The sequence below is a fragment of the Thamnophis sirtalis genome, unplaced genomic scaffold, assembly GCF_051295495.1.
Source record: "Thamnophis sirtalis isolate CommonGarterSnake01/CBP01778 unplaced genomic scaffold, rThaSir2_p1.2 scaffold_6, whole genome shotgun sequence".
Taxonomy (NCBI): domain Eukaryota; kingdom Metazoa; phylum Chordata; class Lepidosauria; order Squamata; family Natricidae; genus Thamnophis; species Thamnophis sirtalis.
The window spans coordinates 25,099,509-25,119,579 of NW_028261386.1; the positions used below are offsets into that span (position 1 = coordinate 25,099,509).

At 37.3% G+C, this 20,071-nt stretch overlaps 1 protein-coding gene across 4 annotated transcripts in view; it reads left to right on the forward strand.

Annotated features, from left to right (window-relative positions):
• Nucleotides 1-20,071, forward strand: part of NCOA1 (nuclear receptor coactivator 1) — a 285,311-nt gene that overhangs the window by 35,330 nt on the left and 229,910 nt on the right. For all 4 annotated transcript variants that reach the window (XM_087717449.1, XM_087717452.1, XM_087717446.1 and 1 more), the window contains exon 2: nucleotides 2,132-2,247. The gene's annotated coding sequence lies outside the window, so the exon portion shown is untranslated. The remainder of the gene's footprint in view (nucleotides 1-2,131; nucleotides 2,248-20,071) is intronic.

A 20,071-nucleotide genomic window follows, 5' to 3' on the forward strand; every position in this document is an offset into this window, starting at 1 on the left:
TATTTGCTTGCCTGAACAGAAATGTTTAAGATAGAGACAGGCAAACGTTTTGCATGTTTTGATTTTGGAGGACAAAGCATAAATTGGATAGAGTGATGGCACATAGTGGACAGAGCCAGCATGTTAATGGATTTTGCCTTCAATTGGGGATGGTTTTCCTTTTAAAATAATCTTGAGAAGCCTATTTTGAAGCTTATATTACTGTTTTCATTTGCTTCAAAACAGCAGGAAACCAGACCAGTGATTTTTGGTAATTGTAATTGGAAGATAGCCTGGGAACTGCAGAAAAAAGTGCTGGAGGCTTTAGCCCTGAGGTTTCAGGTTTGGCGAAACAGCACTTGCCTTTGACATGACTTGAAGTGATTTAATGTTGGCCGGCCATAACAGGAAAAGTTGTAATTTTGTGAACAGGTCACAATCACTTTTTCCAAGGCTGTTGTAACTTTGAACTATCAGTAAATAAATGGTAGTAACTTAAGGACTACTTATGTTTGTATTATATCGTATTATTATTGATGTTGTTTTAATTGTTGATTTGGAACTGCCCAAAGTTTGACATAAGATGAGTGGCTATATAATTGTTTTAAATAAATAAAATGGTTGCATGTAAAGCTACCTTATTCATTGTGCCTGTTAGAAAATATATTTCTTTCAAATAATTGATCAGTATTGTTGGAGATCCTTTGTAAATATAAGATGCTTATTAAGCAAAAAAGCCTATAAAAATCTGATTATCTTCTATGCTTCTTAATTGACTGTACCCCAGCTTGTGATACTATATGACCGTAATAAATATTTGGTTTGAAATCTTCTTGCTTTTGAAAATATTTTTTCTATATACTTCAGATTAGGGAGAAGGGCTTGTAGGAAGATTTTTTAGAGCTTAGTCTTTGTTAAGAATATGGTTCTAGCAAGATGTATGTGATATAGGGTCCCAGCCTGAAGTAGGGGATTGGATAGGAAGACCCTCCAAGATCCCTTCCAACCCTGTTCTCAGGGGTGGGCTGCTACGGGTTAAGAAGAACCCATAGCTAATGTTATGGCCGGTTCAGAGAACCTCCAAATCCCAACCCTGGCTGAACCTGCCCATCCCTCCCCTCCCCTCCCAGGAGTTTCCACGCGGCCTGTTTTGGATGCAAGGTAAGTGCAGGGCCTGAGCGGAGGCTCAGGGAGGGGGAAAAATGAACCTCCTGGAAGTTCCAGAAGGGTCTCCAGAGCCCAGGAGAGGCAGTTTTTACCCTCCCAGAAGCTCGAGGAAAGTCTCTGGAGCTTGGGTAAGGCGAAAACACATGCCCCCTTTGGTGCAGAAGGCTGGCTAGGCCACGCCCACCCAGAAAACCGGGCAGAGAGCCGGTTATTCTGTGCTCTAAGAAGTCTTTAATTCAAGTTATAATTTAAAGTGCACTTTGCAGGCTTACTAGTTTCATTTGAGCTGTAACATAGTTTAAGGTTTTCTGCCATAGAGCACTGTCTAAAGCTCTAGCTAATTGTGTCACAATGTTTGCTTCGGTGTACTATAATCTCTACAGATCACATGAAATGCTCTTTGCAAGGTAGGTTCAGCATACCGTTTTAAGGAAACATGGACATGAAATAGCCTAGCAAGTAGATCAGTGTTCCTTAAACTTTTTAAATAAGTTGACTGCTTGTTGGGAAATGGCCTAGTTTTAAGCTATTTCTTAGCTTGTTTTAGAACCACACACTGTTAAATGAAGGAATTTGTTGAGAGCTGCATTTTGCTGGGTTTTTTTTTTTTTTAAAGTTAGCTTTCTCAATTTAGCTTCTCTATTGAAAAGGTGGGGTTTGGGAGGAAATAAGTAGTTTAAAATAGTAACTTTCTCATGTGTTTGATATCACTGATTTGTTAGTTAAGAGTGTATATTAAAAGGCTGAAACAATAAGCATCTTGTTTTGGTTTTATTTTAGCTGTTCCTGTTTCTTTCCTACAAACTACTTTCTGTATTTTCCTGATTTTTTGACTTGCTTGTGCTGATTCCTGCATGCTAAAGCTTTCCTTAGCATGATTATATGCTTTGGGGCATTGATTGATTTCAAACATCAATTCTACATTTTCCATAAAAGTAAATGTTCAACAGTTCCTAATGTTTGGTGTCTCTGCCTTTTTTTACAGGGCCACAAATCTGCATAGCAGTAATTTATTGTAGGAAATTTAATCAAGGCTAACTGCAGTGATTGGTCTTCAGAAATTTAAATCTTTGATAGCTGATTCAATTAGAATGCCAGCAGGTAAGTACATCAAGCCTTTGGTATTTACACAAAAATAATTGCACCTTTTTGTTTTGTACTTCTGAATTTAAAAGCAATTACTGTCCAAATATAGTACATCATTCTACTGTGCATAATAGTATTTATGAAACAACTATTACCTTTTATATTGGAAGCTGAATATGAATGTGGCTTTGTGTTACCTGCTCGATACTTTGAATTTGCCAGTGGCCTTGAGCCCAGATGAAGCACATGGTTTTGGAACAATTTTTAAAATCTGATTTTCTTCTAAAATAGCACATCCCGATGTTTCCCATGTTATGCTTACCTTGGCAGTGTTTCAGCTAAATGCCCCTCTTCCTTCATATCTTCATACTTCATTAGAAAATAAAACCTATTGACTTTTTCCATTAAGAGATCAAACCATCAATATTTGACTATTAAGATACATGCATATTTTACAGCCTCTCTGTGTGTTTACAATAGAATTTTTCAACAACGTATAGTGCTGCTAAAAAAATGGGGTGAAGATGGAACATTATGTATTGTAACAATGGAAGTGCAAGACTTTCTAAATACATCTTTGTATAATATAAATTACATAATGCAAGCATTTTTTCTTTATATGTAGCACTAATGGGCAATAACTATTCTGTATATATATCTTGCTGATATGCAAAGAACTGGACTACTATTTTGCATTGAGGCCCTATGTTATATTCATAGAGGAAACCTGGCTAATGCAATTCTTGTTCTAAGTTCTATAATGAGAAGGGATGGGGCAAAAGTGGACAACTAAATAATTTTCGGGCCATCTGTTGTTTCTAAAGTATTATTTAGGATCTGCATCTTCTCAAAAGTTCGACACTGAAATGTATCTTTTTAATAGTTTTACAGCTGTTGAGAATCTTAATAGTGTATGTGCATATATCATTGTAGTAAAAATTTCATCAGAATTAGCTAACCTCAGGAAAGACTTACTTGTGTGGGCTGGCTTGCTGTCACCATGCTTTCACAATGCACAACTTCCACTAGCTCCTTCTTTTCTTTACCAGGCTGGTTTATGCATTCATTTTTGGCTGCGCTTGCTGTGTATCATTTATAAAGCCAATAGAATCAGAATTACTCCGTGACCGCTGACAATCATGATGAGGCGATCATTTAAATAAGTTAGCAACACCTGTTATTGCCAATTCTTTGAAATAGCACAGTTTCATATGTGAGGAATAAAGATTAAAACCAGGAACATTACATTGCACAGATGAAATGGTCAGAGAGGCATTATCCAACTCTCGATTAGATGGATTTGTGCTCCATCTGAAGGAACAGAATCACACTTTGCTGATGCTCCTAGATTCTCTATTTTGATGAGTAATTTACATAATCGTTGTGGCTAGGAGTACGGCTACCGACTGAAGCTAGTATGTTAGCTATGTTCATTCTTAGGGGTTACTTTGGCCACACTGATTCATATTTTGGTTTATGATTCTTAGTTCTTTGTTAGTCTGTTCATGGGACTAGTTTGGAAGCTGGGTGGGGGGGAATGAGGGAGGATACTTATGGGCTCCAGACATTTCTGTTTGGAAAGCCCTCTTTAGTATATTTTTTAATGGGTAGATCAAAATTATCATATATATTTTTTTCAGATTGCAACATGAAATGTATAATACTAAAAGTCACTTGGCTAATGGGCAGCCATAAAAACTGAATAAATAAGATACATTGGTCAAAGATCATTATGACCAGTTAGTAATATGCAGAATAAATAATTTATATTGCATCAGATGAATATATTTAGATACTGTATTATGAGCTCACAGATTAAAAAAAGGTTTTCATCCAAGAACATACATTGGTTCTACTTTATGGGGGAAAAACATTGTTATGACTTTGCTGTTTTCTATATGCACCTAATTCAATAAAAGAACATCTTGAAATATATTTGCCTTCCAGAAAGTTAAAGACCTCGGTGGTCTCTGCTGAAGCTAGTTGTTTCATGATTTAGAAATGGTTCTTCATTATGATGGTGTCTGTCCAATGAAATATCTACTATGTGTTATGTGTAGCCTCAATTTTGATGTGTTTTAGATCTTTTAAAATAAAATAAAAACTTTTCAAATTGGCCATTCTAGCCATTTACCCATATATGTGTATGTTCTTGTGATATAAACAAGTATATGTATGGATTTCCTGGATTCTTCTGTCTTTAATTTGCTTTGATCTTTGCTTTTTTTAATTACCGTACTGTAAATACTACAGATTTTTTTCAAACAAATAGTGTGTAAATATTCTTAGTAAGTTAGAAGGAAAAAAGCAATTGGATCAAAAAGTTCTGAATATAGTCCAATGACTCATATCCTTTTTTGACACCACTGTCCTTTGCCAGAGGGAAGTAATAAGGGAATGTAACCTGTTGATTCATCCAGAATTCTCAACAGTTTCTGATAGCAATATCCTTTTGAAGAGATTGTGTGAGTTGGGTGTGTGTAGTACTGCTTCGTGTTGATTCTGCTGCTATCTCAGATTATCTCCAGGAAGTACTGGGAATTTCTGCTCAACCTCCTGACATTTGTGTTATGGGATCCTTCGATGTTTATTTCTTATCCCCATGCTATTTAACATTTGTGTGAAAACATTTGTATAAAAGGCACTTACCATTTTGCTCAGAATCAGATAAAACATTCAAATGCTCAGCTACTATTTTAGATAAACTCAGAAGTTTTTAAAATCTCACATCTTCAAGGCATTTTTTTTACTCATGGCAACTGCCTGGACAGGTCCATACAGTTTTTGATGGAACGTTTATTGGAAGTAATTTGCCAAGGTGCTACTTGTCACCCATAAAGCCCTTCATGGTAGTGGATCTGGGTACTTGAGAGACCGCCTACTGCCAATTACCTCCTCACGACCAATTAGATCACATAGATTAGGCCTCCTCCGAGTTCCATCTGCCGGTCAGTGTCGACTGGCAACCACGCGGAGGAGAGCCTTCTCGGTAGTAGCTCCGACCCTTTGGAACGATCTCCCCGTGGAGATTCGTACCCTCACCACCCTCCAGACCTTCCGCACAGCCCTTAAAATCTGGCTATCCCGTCAGGCCTGGGGCTAAAGATTGTAACCCACCCGAATGGTATGAATGTTGTGTTTTTTTAATTATGTATTGTTCTCACGTGTTATTGTTTGTTTCCCCTCCCCCCTTGAGTTGTAAGCCGCCCTGAGTCCCCCCAGGGAAAAGGGCGGCATATAAATAAACTTTCATAACTCATAAAAAAAAGTCTTCTTCCAGGGGCTTGAGAGAGTGACTAGCCCCAATTGTCTTCATGCCTAAGGAAAAAGTAGAATTCATCATTTTTTGGTTTCTAGCCTGGTGCCTTAAATTATTAATTAAAATTGACTCTCAAAGAGTTTTAGTCAATAATGTAATTGTTACTGTAATGAGTGGAACTGGGCATTATAGTCATGTGATAACAGCTGCCCACTTTCACTGGCTCCCATTTCTCTTGAACATCTGATTTGTATAGGAGGTTTTAATCTATTAAGCAACTTATAGTAAAGTAATATCTATTGCTCCTGGGAAGGAAAGCTATGGCAAATCTAAACAACATACTAAAAAGTAGAAACATCACCCTGCCAACAAAAATGTGCATAGTCAAGGCTATGGTTTTTCCAGTTGCAATGTATGGCTGTGAAAGTTGGACCATAAGAAAGAATTGAGGCCTTTGAACTATGGTGCTGGAGAAGACTCCTGCGAGTCCCCTGCAAGGCGATCAAACCTGTCAGTCTTAGAGGAGATCAATCCTGACTGCTCTTTAGAAGGCCAGATACTGAAAATGAAACTCAAATACTTTTGCCACCCAAGGAGAAGAAAGGACTCACTGGAGAAGAGCCTAATGCTGGGAAAGATTGAGGGCAAAAGAAGAAAGGGACAACAGAGAATGAGGTGGCTGGATGCAGTCACTGAAGCAATAGGCGTGAGCTTAAATGGACTCCAGAGGATGGTAGAGGACAAGAAGGCCTGGAGGAACATTGTCTATGGGGTTGCGATGGGTTGGACATGACTTCACAACTAACAAAATTCTTGTATGTTTACATTTGGGTCTTAATTTCACCTTTTGAAGTGGTGCCTTGGCTATGTTCTTGTATGTTTGTGATAATGTGTTTTATTAATACTTGTGTATTAATACTTGGTTTTCTAAGTAGTTTCCTACCTTGGAATGGTTAACTCAGAGACAGCTGATTGATCTACTTTTTTATCCTTTTGACACTGGACAAAGCCTCCCTGCCTCCCTCTCTCATATAGATTTATTCACTTTATTTGGAGTTTGAGTTTTTTGTATTTCTCTTTTTCTGTCTCTGCCGTTTTAGTCCCTGCTGTCTTAATATCCTGGTTAAATTAATTGTATATATTTTAGTTGAAGTAATTTTTGCATGGCACTGAGACTAATAAATAAAATTAAAAGTTTTAAAAATGCTGAAGGCATTTCTTAAATTGTTTGAAGAATACAATTAAAAAACCAAAATATGTCATTATTTATTTGTTTTTTTTAAATCAGATTTAGGTACACCCACTTCATTCTCAGAATGACTCTTGGCTATGAGTGAGAATGTTGGTTCCCTTTTTCTTTTTCAAACAAGTTGTAAGAGCTGGATTTTAGAACAGATTAATAATACTTTTCTAGCTGTTGGAAACTTGAGAGCACAAACTTGCATAAGGCCTCTGTTGTAGGATTGGAAAATTGGGCTCAAAGTGAACAGAGTCTTAGTTTTGTATGTAGCAATGATGAATGTTTGTAAATGAGTTGCATTGAATAATACGGATAGTGTTGAGCAATGCAACTCTGTGGTTGTTTGTTATACATGTACACCTTTGTCCCATAACAGTCATAAGAGCAATAGGTATTGTTACAGTTTTCATGCTTGGGAAATGTGAATCTGTATTACACAGATGCAAAATATTTAAAACATGCATCTCATTTTGAAGACTTAAAGTAATATATATTTGTTAACAGTACTAAATGGCATATTTAATTAATTGATTTTCAGCTTGAAGAAGATTGAGGGATACTGCACTATTTTCTCTCACACACACATGCACACACTTCATTAAAAGAATTAAAGAGAACATAAAAACCCACAAACTAATAAGAATAAAGAAAAGAAAAAAGAAGAAAAGCCAAAAGTGCAGAAGAAAAAACAAAGAAATAGAAGCTTCCAATTTCTTTTGTAGCAAATACATATATACAGTAAATGCAGTATCTCTTATATGATTACAACAAAAAAATCACTTTTTCTTATTATGCATTTTTCTAATTATCAACACCACAAGTTGGAGTTTCCAAAGGAGAATGTGAGTTTCTGATGGGGAATTTTGAACTTCTGTGGAGAATTTTGGTAGAATGATGGTCTCTGAAGAGTAGCTAAGAATAGGAATGGAAGGCAAATTCTGGCTGTTGCAATCTCCCCAAATCAAAGGGAAATTGTGAGATTAACTATGTGTACTCCAGAGTTCCTTCTGAGTTGGCTGCAGAAACCACAAAGTTTTTGTAGCTGGCTCAGGAGTCAAACTTCCAGGAGTTTGGTGAAGGGAGATTTCATCTGTGGCAAAGATAAAATGCTTTGTCATGATTTAAATCATCTTATATATTACAAAAAAAAAAACACCCCAGAAAAATATTTGACTTAAAATTTCAAGAACAATTTGAAAAAAGTTTAAGATGCAAGCAAGTTTTAAAATAAACAAGGAAACAAGTCTTTTTTGCTTTAAAAAGGGATAAAAAGGGTTTAATTTCAATTTTGCCTGGGTTTAATTTTTCACTAATCCTGTTGAAGAGACCAGTCCAGCATGAGAAAGTTTGTTGGAATCTGCATAACAAAAGAGAAGACAAGGAACCAGTTTGAGATTGTGAAATGTAGCTCCTATGGAGATGTGATGCTTGCTGTGATTGACATTATTAGGATATACTAAAATGTAACTGTCAGAAACAAAAATACAGTAAGAGGGGGGTTGTCTTTCTATTTTATGTGCTTGAGACATTTCTACTTTTGGATTAAAAATGGCTATTAGAAAAATGGTAATAGGGGGCAGGAGAGTCTTGCTAGAGCAACTAGTGGAAAAAATGTTATACAAGATATACTTCTTTTTTTTTTTTTGGAACATATGGAACAAATTTTTGAAACAAATTTGATCAGATGGAAAATAAAATGGAAACGTTTGGAAAAAAAGGTAGATGAAAGATTTATGAAGAGAGAAAATGAGATGATGTCAGAAAGATTGAAAGCTCTGTGAAGCAAATTTCTGGAGAGATGAAACAAAATTATGACAGCATGGAAATTTTAGAGGTTTCAATTTTAAAGGTTCATGGCAGAGAATTGGAAAGAGAATAGGATAATCTGACTTTGAATTAAGACAGAAAGAACTCTGGAATGAGGAAATTCTAGAGGTTCCAGATGAAAATAATTGAAAGTGGCCTATTAAAGTTTTGGCAAATGCTTTGGATTTAGAAGAGGAAGATATGGAGTCTGAAATTGATAGGTTTTCTAGAATAAAATCCAGATTTTCCAGAATGAGTGTCTCTAGGGTTATTTTGGTGCATTTTATTAGAAAGCCGATGAGATTAAGTTGTACAGCAACATTTTAATACAAGATTGAAATTGGAAAATTCAGATATAATTGTTCTGAAAGAGATTCTTATTAGAATTCCCTGTAAATAAAAAGAATATCTCTTCCTGCCTGAAAAATTAAAACAGAAAAAATCCTAGTCTGATGGGATAAATTGGAAGGGGTGATTTTTAGTTTTAAACAGCAAAAAATTTAAATTGAATTTAAGCTGAATTCAGGCACTTGAAAAATGTTTCATAGAATAGACATACCGCTAATGTTCCTTTCTATGAATTGTTAATATCTTATGAATACAGGTTTTAACTGCCCAGGATTCCAGCTTGGTCATTTGGCTTATATTTTGACTTGTTACTTCTCCATGGAACTTAAGTGATTCTTATTAAAACCTTATGAGCATAGTTTGAAAATTATTGAAGTGCTAGCCACCCAAAGTTGTTTGCTGAGATGGGCAGTTATAGAAATCAATCAATCAAACAAACAAACAAACAATCCCTTTCTTATCTTGGCAGGTAAATACTTTCCTAAATTAATATTATTTTTAAATATTTTAATTTTAAATAGTGTAATTTAATTGTATAAAGTATAATTGTTGTTATAAATGAATTTTAATATTTTTGGGGAGGAAATGTACTTTTTTTTTTTTTTTTTTGTACTTTTGCCTTTATTTGTATGCCGCCCTTTTCCCTAAGGGGACTCAGGGCGGCTCACAATTCAAAAGGGAGGGGGAAACAACAAACAATAAACAATACAGCATATTAAAAGAGAAAAAACGCAACAATCACACCATTCGAGAGGGGCTATAATATTAACCCCAGGCCAGCCGGGACAGCCAGATCTTTACAGCAGCGCGGAAGGATTGGAGGGTGGTGAGGGTCCGAATCTCCACGGGGAGTTCGTTCCAGTAGTTTGATTGCTAAACCCATCATAAATTGAGAATCTGGTATAATCTCAGTTTGAGAATTGCAATGTTTTATTCTGGAATTTATGGACAAAAAAATGGAACTTTTTTATAGCAGCGACAAACTTATTATGCTTCCTCCCTCTTTTAAGATTATATTACACGATTCCTTCTTTACACGTTCAACCCTTTTTAATCAGCAAATTCATAAATCACCAATTCATCTTTTTCCCATTTTCAGCAAAAAGTCTGAAAATTTATTATGATTGTGATAGTCTGCTTATTATTAGTATAGCACTTGGGCAAAGAAATGTACATGCATGCAGCAAAACCTGTTGCAGGAGAGTTGTAAAATGAAGAGGAAAATGTCTACTTTTCCCTGTTTTTTAAAAAAAGGAAATGCTGTCATGGGGACCATATTAACATAAAAATTTAAAGAAGGAATGAAATCAATGGGAAGAAATGGAGTTAGATTTCAGTAGGCCTTATATAATAAATATGAGTTAAATAGAAAATTATTTGAAAGATACGGTAATTTTCTAACAGAGTTTCATGTACTTTCCTGATCTTTAAATGGTGCGTTAACAATATTGGTTCATGCCCTACATATAAAACAACTTCGGTGAATAAATACATGATGTTAATAGCAGTATAGCCTTTATTGTCATTGCACAAAATAAATATAATATGCTTCCTTTCTTTTAAATTCTCTCTCAAAACTAACATTTTCCACATTGTTCTTTGGACTATTGTTAATCCTTGTGCTTAACTGCAAGTGAGTTTGAATCATATGAAAGTGAATTTCTATATACATATTATTGTTATTTAAATTTCTATCCCATCACCATTAAAAGCAATTCAATAAAAGTGTTTGCACATATATGTGTGACTGATTGACAGAGACCTCTAAATCCATTAAGCCTTTTGTTTAAAGTTTTTTGCTCCATGTATTAGATATTGCCAGAGTTTCCAGGAAAAGTCCAGGAGAAAGAGAAACTTGTACTTGAATATGGGGAAGAGGGTGAGAACAAAGTACTACTTCTATTTAGCATGCATACTTATGAATAGAACTTTGATCTTGAAAAATGTCATAACTAATTTCCACTTTCTCATAAACAGTATTACTTGCAGATCTCTATCATGAATAATGTTGTTTGTTTCCCCAATTTCATTTGAATGCCGTCTGCAGTATTCAGCTATTTAATGTTTTCTTTACATTTCTTGTTCAGTCGCAAACAGTTCTATTTTTAAAGAGCATTTAACAGTCTTGAGATCAATTAAATGTTCAGGCTATACATTGACTCTAAAACACAATAATTTCCCCTATACAAACTGTTTAAAAAGTGTTGTGTGCTTTATAACTCTGCGCTGAAAAAGGAAAATTCACCCTGGAGAATTGTAAAAAATATGTTTTGGTTTGTTTATTTTTCAATAAAAGTTGTATTAAATTAACTTTATAAAATTAATGCATTACAAAAAGCATATTAGCACAAAGATCAGCTCTTCTGCACTTCTGCATTCTTCACTGCACTTATGTGACTAATAGTTTGGGATTGGGGTAAGAGACAGGGGAAACAGAATGCTGCATCTGTGAAATACCACCAAAGAAGCCAGCAAGATTTAAGTGTCTCAGATTTTTGCAAAGACTTCCAAGGTATACGTACATATAAACATTCACGGCATCTTTTATTATTGTGCAATATTGTCTGTAGGACCAGTACGGTGCAATTTAAACTTCTAAATTTTGGCTCTGTTTTCTGTCTTTTACTTGGGAAAGTACCTGGCTGGTAAACAGCTGCAAGAAGCAACAGGTGTGCCATATACTCTAAATTTAGGGAAATGAAGTATAGCAGTTAATTTAAGTAACTGTACTGGCTGTATCTTCACACAAATTGGGAATGAGCAGTTTGCTGGTACTTAATAACTCTTGTGTTATCTGTCTGGCAGGAAGATTTGATTGTCTAACACAGGGGTGTCAAACTCATGTCATTACAGTGTTGTCACATGATGTATTGGGACTTTTTTTCCCTTGCTAAACTGGGTGTGGGCATGGTCAGCGTGTGATGCATCTTGCCCGTGGGCTGTGAGTTTGACAGCCCTAGCCTAACATATACTAGTGTTTGGCCCATGGGCTATTTTATCATCATGTGTGATTCGGGAACTCTGCTATGTTTTCCTTTAACAAAAGAGAGTCAGAGGCCATGATTCTTGGCTTTGAACTATAGCTAATTCAGAATAAAACAAGTCAAGAGTTTCTGATTTTCATCTAACAGAAAGTGAACTGCAAATGGAGTCATCCAAGTGTGATAGCTGCAGATTCTGATAGAAGCAGTGAGGTATGAATAATGTGTGGTATCTTATTCTTCTTGTATAAAGCAGAAAGCTGAGGAATTCTGGTTTATTGTTGCATGTAAATTTTACCTTGTTTAATCATGTTTAATGGTCATGCTTTTACAACTTGCATAGATTGGTGTCTATTTCATAAAGAATTGAGAAATACGATCTGTTCTTTTGTCCATGCTCTGAAATGTACCCAACATGCATTTTCATTGCAAGAATCTGTTTTCATTAGAAACTGGTGCTTTTATTTTGATACCCTCATTAGCCCTAAACATCATAGCTGATGGCAAGGGATTATAGAAGTTGTTGTCTGAAGAATGAAGTTGCCCTCTATAGTTTAATTTATTCCCAGGTTCCCAATTACTTATACATCCTTGAAAAAGAGTAATGTTATTTTAGCGTATTTTAGGAACTTTCCGGGTTTTACTGAATTTTGCAGGGATAGAGAAGTATGGTATGTATATTCCAATCTAGGTTTATCAGCTCCCATATCACTGAGAGGTACAGGATATGAGGGATATGAGGATCCAGTTGGTTTCTATGACTATCCTTGTCTCCATTTGACTTTTTAGATTCTTTTAGTGAAAAAAAAAAGAATTCTGATATAGTGTGAAATTTCACTTTATAGCAATAGCAATAGCAATAGCAGTTAGACTTATATACCGCTTCATAAAGCTTTCAGCCCTCTCTAAGCGGTTTACAGAGTCAGCATATTGCCCCCACAGTCTGGGTCCTCATTTTACCCACCTCGGAAGGATGGAAGGCTGAGTCAACCCTGAGCCGGTGAGATTTGAACAGCCGAACTGCAGATAACAGTCAGCTGAAGTGGCTGCAGTACAGCACTCTAACCACTGCGCCACCTTGGCTCTTTATTCTAAGAGCAGTGACATTCTAGAAAATAAAGATGGAGATTTTATTTATATTTCACGTTTTTGGATTGCCCTTCTCCTTCAGGGGGAAATAGGTTAGCGTGTATGTAGAAAAGTATTTACCTATCAGATAAAATGACTGAGGTAAACTGGGAGAGCATAGAAACTTTATGAGATAATCTTTACCAGCTTTCCGTTAAAATCATGTTATTGGCCATATCTATTTTGACAACTGTTTTTGTAAATAGCTAATTCTCTATGTTAGCCATTTTTTTTTACGATTTTTTATTTTATTTTTGGTTAAGCAGACAAACACAACACTCAAAAAAATCATCTTTCGTTACATATTGTAACATAGTGTGTTGATTGGTTACAAATAACTTTTGTGCATCTCTTTCACAATCATTACTTATAGTTATATAAGTTATACTTATGTTAGCCATTTTGTAAAAATATTCAGAAGATAATTTCAAAATTCCAAACGTGCTATGCCATATGAATTACCTTGAGTGACCATATTATTAAGATACCTGTATTTTGAAATTTCTCATAATAGTGCTGAATTAAAATTAGCTATATAAATTCTTAACTTAGAATAAATACTTCATTGCTTCTGGTAGAATAAGGAAGGGCAAAACTCTGGTCTTGAGTTTTCCAGAATTTCACCACAGGCACTGTTATCTGAAGTAGAAAGTTTGGTTGTTCCCTATTCAGTATGGTACCGTTCACAGCCTGCATACCTTATCTTTACTATATTTTATTTATTGATTTTTATTTTATTTAGTTTGTCAAACATGTACGAGATAACAGGTATAAGTATAAATATGGACATGAGCACATGAAATGGGTACAAATAAATGGGGATAGTAGGACAGGGATGGTACGCACACTGCAGTGGTGAGTTCTGGATCCCGTTGCAACCGGTACAGTGCAACGGGGCCCGACATCCACTACATGAACGCACACAGCATAGTGTGCTCATGCATATTTACTGTCTGTGATGCTCTGCAATGCCTCCACAATGCTCCAGCTGCTCGGCGGAGCATTGCGCAGGTGCTGTACGCTCTGCGATTGCGCGGAGGCCCAAAAGAGCTCAAATACAGGTAAATATGGCAGGCGGGTGGGCCCTCTGGAGCACTGTACCGGAACGGTATCTGGTGCTCCTGGCAGGCACCGGCATGCCCGTATTGGGGCATACCGGTCGTAACCCAACACTGACACACTGGTGTCCTTATGCATGCCCCCTTACAGATTTCTTAGGATCGGTATGAGATCCACAGTAGACAGTTTAAGGTCGAAGCTATGGGGGTTTGAGGAAGCAAAAATGGAGTCAGGTAGAGCATTCCAGGCATTGACCACTCTATTACTGAAATCGTATTTTCTGCAGTCGAGTTTGGAGTGGTTTACCTTGAGTTTGTATCTATTGTTTCCCCTTTTGTATCTATTATTGCGATTGAAGCTGAAGTAGTCGTTAACAGGTAGGACGTTGTAGCAGACAATTTTGTGTACTATGTTTAGGTCAGACCATAAGTGGCTCAGTTCAACATTGCCCAAGCCCAAAATTTCAAGCCTTGTGACATAAGGTGTTCTATTGTGAGGAGTGGAGTACTCTTCTCGTGAAATACCTCTGGACCCGCTCAATTGTATTAATGTCTTATATACAATGTGGATTCCAGGCAGATGAGTTGTATTTGAGAACTGGTCTGGCAAAAGTTTTGTATGGCCTAGTTAGCAGTACAGTGTTACCAGAGAAGAACCTTCGCAAAATTAGGTTAACAACTCTTAATGCCTTTTTGGCAATGCTGTTACAGTGAGCTCTGGGACTTAGATCGTTAGAGATGAGTATGCCTATGTCCTTGACAGAGTGAGGTTCATCTATGATATTCTGTATATAATACTATATATTACAAGTTGCAGAATGTGGTCCAAGAAAACCATTACGTACTGACTTCATTGCATTTGTGGATAGAGAAAAGGAAATGTAAACTCGAGAAATAGAAGCAGAGCAGTTCTATTGGGATACAAAGGTAGTTTTGAACATAAGCTTGCTCAAGTGAGGCATGGCAAACTATAACAAAGGCAGTCTTCTTAAATGTCAAAAGCTTATACTTTTCTTTGTCTATGAAAAGTTGCTACCTAGCTATATGAAATGATGTTTGCCCCTTGTAGTTATGAGACATAAACTCTTAAAATATGTTTGGGACCCTATTCAAGGTTTAGTTCTGCCCCAGATTGTACCACCTCCTGCCACTTACCTCCCAATGACCAACAAGATCGCACAGGTTGGGCCTCCTCCGAGTGCCATCAACCGGACAATGCCGGCTGGCAGCCCCCCGGGGGAGGGCCTTCTCTGTTGCTGCGCTGGTCCTGTGGAACGATCTACCTGTAGAGATCTGGACCCTTACCACTCTCCCGGCCTTCTGTAAAGCCGTCAAGACCTGGCTGTTCTGGCAGGCCTGGGGCTATTGATTGCCCTGCTTAGATGGTATGGATGATGTGGACTTTTAATTGTATTTTTTATTCTTAAATTTTAAATGTTTCTTTTGTCTTGCTGTGGGCCGCCCAGAGTCCCAATGGAAATGGGTGGCATACAAATTTTATTAGACTCGAAACTCTACCAGGGCACACGGCTAAAGCTTGTTTTAGGAATTATGGACATTTGCATGTATGTTCATTTATGACTCTCCAGAATAAAGATCTGGGAGCAAATTAGTGTTGGGATTACTAGGACAGGGACTAAATAAGTCACTAAGTATTCTCCAATTGTCTCTAGGCCTCCCACAGGTTTGGGAGGTGAGGATTTATATAAACCCTTTCAGGATTAACATTTAACTCTTCTCTTAGTTGTTTAATCAAAGGACCTATGTAGATTCTTCATTTTTTTAAAATTAATACTGAAACATAAAAGAGTAGAGGTGATGTGGGCAACAACACATTGGGTTCAATTAAAAAGGATAAGTGCCTTTGGCTGTTTCCCATAAAAGAGTCAGTATTATCGTGCTGCCTTTGCTGTCATATAAACATACACCTCCCAGCTGAGGTTAGAAATGGGACACAGAGCAGCATAGCTGTCAGGATGCCACATCTGTGCAGAAAGAAGAGAGCACAGAATTAGGGCGCTGCAGCAGCCTGTTCTTATTATCACAGAGGAAATTATTTTTCTCTCTCAGAGAGGAAGATTCTGAGCACATGCAAATAGAAGGAGGGGGGCTATTTAGAAAAGAAGAAATGTGGAATGACTTCTAGATTTTTCAGGCTACATTTATAGGTATAACCATTCATTTAACGACCATTAGAAGTTACAACAGTTCTGAAAAAGTTAATTATAACTGATCGTTGGACTTACAACTATTGTACATCCCCATGGTCACATGATTAAAAATTCAGGTACTTGGCAACTGGCATGTATTTTTTGACAATTGCAGGGTCCCAGGGCCATGTGGTTACGTTTTGCAATCTTTCTAGCTGGCTTCCAACAAGCAAAGTCAATACAGGTATACGGAGTCACTTAACAATTGCATGGATTTATTTAACTAGAGATGGCGCCAATATCTGGAATTTCTTGTTGAAGCAAATGCGTAGTTAAAGGGAAACCTCCGTAGGCCCCAAGCAAGATTCTATGAGAAATTCAATTCAATTCATTGCGGTTAAAGATCAGCACAGATCAGTACAGATCAGAGGTGGGTTGCTACCAGTTCGTGCAGGTTCGGGCGGACTGGTAAGTGGTATTTTGGCCTGGGCTGCAGAACTGGCAGTGACCCAGGCTGGCCATGCCCCCAAACTGGTTCCCTGGTTGCCGGGGAATGTTTTTTAGTAATTCCTTTCATGTTCTGCACATGTGCAGAATACTTTATAGTCAACTCTGTGCCCAGCTCTGGCGTATGCACAAAACAAACTGGCAGCAATGCCGACAGCAATCCACCCCAGTACAAATAATAAATAAAATTTAAGACAGAGTTCAAATTCACTTGTAAAGTAATATAACTAGCATCTAATATATGAAACCCGGGATGTAGTCTATATTAAATTATAAACGCTAAATATATCAAATATGGTATCTAAAATTACAATAAAGTAAAATTATCTATTAGTATCAATGAAGAGGTAATATCTAAAATTTTAATTAATTTAAATACAGGAAATGCATTATGGGAACCATGTGAGAAGTAATCGGAGAACCACACAGGATATTTTATTCGACACCGCTGAAAGGGGAGTGACTTTTGTGACATTGTGTTTTATGTTTCTTTAGAACTATTTGGACTTTGTTGTTTTGCTTTTTTGATGACTTTGATTTTTTCTCACTGAGCTGCCACCTTGTCCTGTGGCAAACATTATTTTTGGGAAATTCCTTTGCTTTGAAACAAGAGAATAGCTGTTTGGTTGCTAATAGTTACATAGATCTATGAGTAGCCTGCCAGTCACAGAAAGCTGCCAGTTTAAAGCAAATTACAGAAAGAGAGTTTCAGTGGGTAATTTTACCTCAAAAACACTGTAAAGAAAGCCAAGCTTTCTTTAAGAGAAAACCTAGTCAATTTCATGTGGTAAGATAGGTGATTGGCGCCTTAGGGATACCCCCTAGGTCAGTGAATAGCGCTCTGCCCGGCTGGAGAGGGGGTTTGCCGGGCAGTTGCTCATGAGTGTGGTCACTTCATGGCTGCTTCGCCCCTGAGGCTGTGCCCGGCTTTTCGGGAGCCAGTTTGCAAGGGAGCAGCTACCCAGCAACCCCAAAACAATAAGCCCTCCCCCTATAAAAAGCCCAAGGTCATATTTTGTGGGGCAAAAGATAATAATACCCTGTCTTATTTTCGGGAAAACATGGTATAGTATAAAAAGTGGAAAGAGGAAGACATAACTAAGGCAGAATATCAGCAAATAGCCCGAGCCTGTAAAGATGAAGTAAGGAAAGCTAAGGCTCACAATGAAGAAAGGCTTGCCACAAATGTAAAAAAATAACAAAAAAAGCTTCTTCCAACATGTTAAAAACAAGAAAAAAGTTAAGGAAACAATTGGTCCATTGCTGGGAGAAAGTGGCATGAAGGTGACAAGCAACAGGGAGAAAGCAGAACTATTTAACTCATTTTTTGCATCTGTCTTTACACAAAGGGATAAAACAGCCCAACCTATCAAAAATAGCACCACAAAAATTAGATTAGGAACACAAATTGAAATAGGGAAGAAAATGGTAAGTGAGCACCTGTCTACTCTAGACGAGTTCAAATCACCAGGACCGGATGGATTTCACCCCAGGGTTCTGAAGGAACTGGCAGATAAGATATAGAACCACTTAACTATATCTTTCAGAGATCCTGGAGCACCTGGGAACTGCCAGAGGAGTGGAAAAGAGCTCATGTGGTTCCATCTTCAAAAAAGGAAAAAAAATAGACCCAGGAAACTATAGACCTATCAGCCTGACCTCAATACCAGGAAAGATGCTGGAAAAGATAAGCAACAGATTAGCAAACATCTAAAAGTAAAACAAAGTAATAGCCAAAAGTCAACATGGGTTTGTCAAAAACAGATCATGCTAGACTAATCTTATTGCATTCTTTGACAAAGTGACAAAATTAGTGGACCAGAGAAATGCTGTCGATATAGTTTACCTGGGCTTCAGTAAGGCATTTGATAAGGTAGACTATAACTTACTACTAGATAAAGTAGAAGAATGTGGGTTAGACAGCATCACCACCAGATGGATTTGTACCTGGCTGACCAACTGCACTCAACGTATAGTCCTCAATGGAACTGCACCTACATGGAGGGAGGTATGCAGTGGAGTACCCCAAGGCTCTGTTTTAGGCTCAATACTCTTCAACATCTTCATCAATGATTTGGATGAGGGAATACATGGGGAACTCATCAAATTTGCAGATGACACCAAGCAGGCAGAAATTGCCAATACTCCAGAAGACAGGCTTAAGATACAGAAGGATCTTGACAAACTTGAACATTGGGCAATATCTAATAAAATGAAATTCAATGGTAAAAAGAGTAAGGTTCTATATTTAGGCAAGAAAAACGAAATGCACAGGTACAGTATAGGTGGTACCTTGCTCAACAGTAGTAACTATGAGAGGGATCTTGGAGTCCTAGTGGACAACCATTTAAATATGAGCCAGCAGTGTGCAGCAGCTGCCAAAAAAGCCAATACAGTTCTAGGCTGCATAAACAGAGGAATAGACTCAAGATCACGTGAAGTGTTAATACCACTTTGTAATGCTTTGGTAAGGCCACACTTGGAATACTGCATTCAGTTTTGGTTGCCACGATGTAGAAAAGATGTGGAGACTCTAGAAAGAGTGCAGAGAAGAGCAACAAAGATGATTAGGGGACTGGGCACTAAAACATATGAAGAACGATTGCAGGAACTGGGTATGTCTAGTTTAATGAAAAGAAGGACTAGGGAGACATGATAGCAGAGTTCCAATATCTCAGGGGTTGCCACAAAGAAGAGGGAATCAAATTATTCTCCAAGGCACCTGAGGGTAGAACAAGAAGCAATGGGTGGAAACTAATCAAGTAGAGAAGCAGCTTAGAACTGAGGAGAAATTTCCTGACAGTTAGAACAATTAATCAGTGGAACAACTTGCCTTCAGAAGTTGTGAAAGCCCAACACTGGAAGTCTTTAAGAAGATATTGGATAGCCATTTGTCTGAAATGGTATAGGGTTTCCTGCCTAGGTAGGGGGTTGGATTGGAAGACCTCCAAGGTCCCTTCCAAGTATACTATTGTATTGTACTTTATTGTACTGAATCTGTGCTGTACACAAATCACTGGTTTCATATTAGAAAAACTGAGAGGTAGTGGGTGAGATCTTTAGGAACATGACAGAAGTGTCTGATCCAAGGGTAACAATTCTTCTAGTCTCCAGGAAAAAAGAATGCTGCATTCTGAGGAGTATTTTCCTCTAAAATAATACATTTATTTGTGAAATGGACAGATTCTTTTCCAGCAGTGTACCTGAGGATCAGGTATGTTCAGTCACGAGAGATACAGGCTGTTGGGTCTATGGCAGGTATATGAATTTCCTGCATATTGCCTGTTGTGTTGCAAAGCTTATGAGCATGAATGATTGTCTAGATCAGTGCCCCCAACCTTTTGGCCACCAAGGACTGGTAT